The sequence below is a fragment of the Triticum aestivum genome, chromosome 7B, assembly GCF_018294505.1.
Source record: "Triticum aestivum cultivar Chinese Spring chromosome 7B, IWGSC CS RefSeq v2.1, whole genome shotgun sequence".
In the NCBI taxonomy this organism is placed as follows: domain Eukaryota; kingdom Viridiplantae; phylum Streptophyta; class Magnoliopsida; order Poales; family Poaceae; genus Triticum; species Triticum aestivum.
In genome coordinates, this window is record NC_057813.1 from 371,364,369 (window position 1) to 371,369,714 (window position 5,346).

Below are 5,346 nucleotides of genomic sequence, written 5' to 3' on the forward strand. Positions count from 1 at the left end.
TCGCTCAGTGTTTACAAGTTACTGCTTGATCACTAGCTAGCCTACAAATGCGCTCCTGGCAGTTTTATTTGCGACGCAAGATGCGAAGTGGCAGTTTTTTGAATAAAAATGCCTACCTCTGAAGAAACTGACAAGCTACACTATCGATCCTACACGGATAAAAATGCCTACCTCTGAAGAAACTGACAAGCTACACTATCGATCCTACACGGATAAATAGCGGATCATGCACGTACTACCTCCTTTCTGGTTTGCAGGGCTCAATTCAAGAAACGACCTACACGATCCTACACGAATAAATAGCGGATCACGCACGTACTAGTACCTCCTTTCCGGTTTGCATGGCTTAATTCAAACCTCTCACCAACCAAGGTACTCCCTCCGTCCGGGTTTATTAGTCCCGTGAGCAAAGCAGCAAGACCAAGGCATGGCAATAATTAACGGCATGCAGAAGTTTAAGCCTAATTAATTCCAGCGATTTAAGTGGCTGCATGCGTGCCCTCGGCTGCGACTCGTTGCATGCTGCTTCGCGTACTGCCTGCGAGCCATTCTGAGTGCCTGCATGCAGCTGTCCGTAATTAAGGCAGCTAACTGATGCGAAAAAAGATATGCTTTAACTGTTGCGGGCTTTTTAAATCCGTGAAATCATTATTGACAAGGAGGGAGATGATTCGAGTGCACTCGTTTGACCGCCATGCCGGCGTGCGACCCAGACGGGACGAGACGACACAGTCATAATTTCAGTTTCCCTAGTTTTCCACGGCAAGCTGGCGCGCTAAGACATTATGCATTGAATTCCGATGACGCGCTACCTTCCCCCTATAAGTACTGTTTCCCGGCCTTATCCAGTGCCACCGTGGCCCAACTCGCCATATCCTCATAAGCCCCCACCGGCCCGACGTTTCTCACCACGTCCGCCATGCCCCCGCCCGTCCGCGGTAGGCGACGCCGGAGGTGGTCACCGCCGGAACTAGTGTTCGATTTTTCACCGGAAGGCAAACGGAGGGAGGAGGCATTCTATCTATCTTTAGATGGCAATGCGCAGATCGAGGAGTTGTTGGAGCGCGACCGAATGGCGGAGGAGCAGGAGTTGTTGGAGCGCAACCGCGCGGCGGAGATGCAGCGTATCGCCGATTTGCGCCGCCAGCGGGACATGGAGCAGCAGCGCACCGACGCTCTGAGTCGCGAGCAGAGCGCCCGCAACTGGGCCGACTACGTGGAGGCCGGCACCCGACAAATATCCCCGGAGGCTGTCGGGCACGCACGTGTTTGCGACGCCGATTTTTACTACCAGCTCGTCAAGTGGGTTTCTCGCTTGGAAGCCGAAGCTTCGGTGGACCACGCCGGCATGGAAAGGGCCAAGGCGCGCAAGCAATGTGCCCTATCGCACCTCTGGCAAGTCCGAAGCAAGGCGCAGGACGCTGGTGCCGGCGTTTAGCGTGTACCGTCGGCATCATCTAGTTAGCTAAGAGTAAGTTAGTACTTGTGTAGTGGGAGTAGATAGTTAACTTGGCTATGATGGTTGTCAACGTGGAAGTTCAATACTCTATATGTGGATCAGACCTGTTACTTTGCTCTGAATGTTGAACTTCCCGTTTGAACGTATGGAATGGACTGTTATTTTTTTAAATGGGTTGTATTTGTCCTCCACGGGTTTAGAGGCTGACTTGTGGGCCTAGCAAGTTGACGCGTACACAATCAGGAGATGATTGTACGTGGAGAGGATGACAGCAGGGACCCGCCAAGGTCATGGCAGTACGCAAGCAAGTGCCTCCTTATTTCAAGCCAATAAAAAAAGGCTCCTCCTAGTGGATTTCTGACATCTGGGTCACATGCCATTGTCAACATAGTCAATAAACGAGAGAATTGCACAACGAGCGGCTGACACCAGGGACCCAGCAGCTCGCCCAGTTATTTTTGTTTTGGGTTAATTTGATAAATGCCTCCGAGAAATGCCACTACAATTTCCAAACTTTGAAAAATGCCATTTCATGCCATTTCTAGTGGCATTTTTTGAAGTCTGGAGTGGCGTTTTTCAAAGTTTGCAAACTGCAGTGGCGTTTTTCAAAGTTTGAAAAATTGCAGTGGCATTTTTCAAAGTTTGGAAATTGCAGTGGCATTTTTATGAATCGCCATAATTGGAGTGACATTTATCTAATTTGTTTTTGAGACGGAAGTAGGGTGTCAACTGGGCTGTGCGGGACAATCTGGCCTGTCTAGACAGCCTTTTCTTTTATGTTTACCATAGACCAGCCCAGTATTTTTTTTCTTTTTGAAAATGGCTAGCCCAGTTTTTTGGTGATTTGTCAAGTAAGTCACTTTATCAGGCCTGTTGGGCTAGACGAGGAGAGCTTCATTCGGCTGGCCGAGAAAATGGCCTATCAGTAATGAGAAATGGGTTGTACATTTTTAAAACACATCAAACCGGCAATTAGTTTCAAATATGTTTTTTTCATTTCGAGATTCTAAAATGCATTGATTTTTATGCGTGGAAAATTTATTGGATTTTATATTGATATACATTTATTTTTAAAATCAGTCTGAATGTGAAACGAAATTTCGGGATTAAAAACAGTTTAGACCGCACCGACATATGCAAAATTTTGTATAATTTTTTAACCGTGGCCACAATATGGGCTGTAATGCTAACAAAAAGAATATGGGCTCCAAAAAAACCCATAAGAATTAGCAAATGGGCTGTAAACTATTTGAAATAATGGCAGATGGGTTGTATGCTGTTTTCCACAGATTTGAGGCTTTCCACAGATGGCCTATATACTGTTGGATGTCCATCCAATGGCCATCGTGCTTCTTCAATCTCTGCTCTTCCCGCTCCAGCCGCTCATACAAGCGCCGACGGGACTTCCTGCTCCCTCCTCCCCGCGGCCGGCTGTGCTGCCGCGCAGGCCTCACCGCCCCACCGTACTTCCATCACTGGCCTAGCTATCCCTCTACTCACCCTCAGTCCCACACATGCTGTTATTCTCTGGCGACGGCAGACGAACCAGTAAACCCTCGTACTCCTCCGCGCGGGAAACAACTGCCGAGTATTCCATGGCTCCGTGTCGTTCCCTTCCTAGGCCTCGCCGTCGTCCACTGCCCTGGTGCTCTCGGCGCGGCCTGGTCAACATGGTCAATGAACGGCATCCATCGGAAGTGGACTGTATGTGGAGAGGCTGACAGCTGGGTCCATGGCTGCGCGCAAGGAAATGGCTCCTTATTACGTGCAAAATAATGATTCCTCCACCTGACATCTGGGACCCACCGAAAGGGCCTCTGTATTTCGCGAAAAAATGTTACCGCTGCTGACAGCTCGGACCCAACAGCTATATCTTCGCACGCAAGGAAGTGCCTCCTTATTACGCCCAAAAAGAAGAATACTCCCCCTGGTAGCTGGGACCCAGTATAGTGGGCCTACTAAGTTGACGGGGACGAAGAGCTTTGTCAAATTGGTCAATATGCACGATTCTAGCTCGACTGACCATACGATGTCCATCCAACGGCCGTAGTGCCTCTTCAACCTCTGGTCTTCTTGCTCCAGCCGCCCAAAGCAGCGCCGGTCGTGCCGCCTGCTCCTGCCTCCAGTGGCCGGCTGTGCTGCTGCGGAGGCCTCACCGCCCCCATACTACTCCCACCGCTGGCCAGGCCATCCCTCCACTTCACTCACCCACACCCCATGTTATTCTGCGGCGACGGCAACGCAGCTGAACCAGTGAACCCTCGTACTCCTCTCTGCGTGGGCATCCACTGCCGCGTCTTCCCGGGCTCCGTGTCGTCCCCTTCCTAGGCCTCGCTGTCATCCACCACCGTGGTGCCCTCGGCGCGGTGTGGTTAATGTGGTCAACAACCGAATTCCATCGGAAGAATACTGTACATGGAGAGGCTGACAGCTGGGTCCACGGCAGCCACGAGGAAGTGCCTCCTTATTACGCGGAAAATAATTATTCCTCCACCTGACAGCAGGGACCCACCAGACGGGCCACCAGTATTTCGCAAAAAAACGTTTGCCCCTGACTGCTGGGACCCGCCCGACGGGCCACCGTATTTTGCGAAAATAGCGTTCCCCCTGCTGTCAGCTCGAACCCACTGGAAGTGCCTCCTTATTACGCACAAAAAAATGAGTACCCCCTGCTAGCTGGGACCCACCTTGGTGGGAGGCTGACTTGTGGGCCTACTAAGTTGACGGGGATGGAGGGCTTTGTCAACTTAGTCAATATAAACGATTCTAGCTCTAGTGACCATATGATGTCCATCCAACGGCCGTAGTGCTTCTTCAACCTCTGGTCTTCTTGATCCAGCTGCCCAAAGCAGCGCCGATCGTGCCGCATGCTCCTGCCTCCCGTGGCCGGATGTGCTGCTGCGGAGGCCTCACCGCCCCCTACTATTCCCACAGCTGGCCAGGCCCTGCGGCAACGGCAGCCTCACACCGCAGCTGAACCAGTGAACCCTCTTACTCCTCTCGGCGCGGGATTCCACTGCCGCGTCTTCCCCGGCTCCCTGTTGTCCCCTTCGTAGGCCTCGCCATCGTCCACTGCCCTGGTGCTCTCGACGCGGCGTGGTCAACGTGGTCAAGGAACGACTTCCATCAGACGTGGACTGTATGTGGAGAGGCTGACAGCTGGGTCCGCGGCCGCAGCAAGGAAGTGCCTCCTTATTACACGAAAAATAAATATTCCTCCACCTGACAGCGGGGACCCACCGGACGGGCCACCGTATATCGCGAAAAAAACATTTCCCCCTGACTGCTGGGACCCACCAGCTACACTTCGCACGCAAGGAAGTGCGTCCGGGCAAAAAAACGATTCGCCCCTCTGACTGTTGGGACCCACCAGCTACATTTTTGCACGCAAGGAAGTGCCTGACAGTCGGGACCCACCTGGTCGAAGCGTATGTAGCATTGTCATTCTGGTCGCGAACGTGTACGTACATACTGGTCGTTGTAGAGGCGCGCACATGTCGTAGTAGAGGCGCGCACGTAGCATCTACACGTACATACAACGGCCAGGGTGCAAGAAAGAAAATACGGCCACATATGTGTACATACGGGCGGGGTCTCGAACGCCTACTCACGCATACGTACATGGCTGGGTCGGAACGGAGAAACAGCGTCGTCGTCATGTTCATGGGGAGCCAACCGGCTGGGTCGGAACGGAATGCGTGGTCGTGTTCATCGGGAGGGCTTAGACGGAACAAACAATGGAAACGAGGCTTGACGTAGCGCACAACAGAGGAAACGGACCTCCTACGGTCGAAACGGGTGTCCTGTTGATCAGGAGGGGTGTGGCGTACCGCAAAACGGAGGAAACAGGCCTCCTACGGTCGAAACGGGGGTCCTGTTGATCGGGG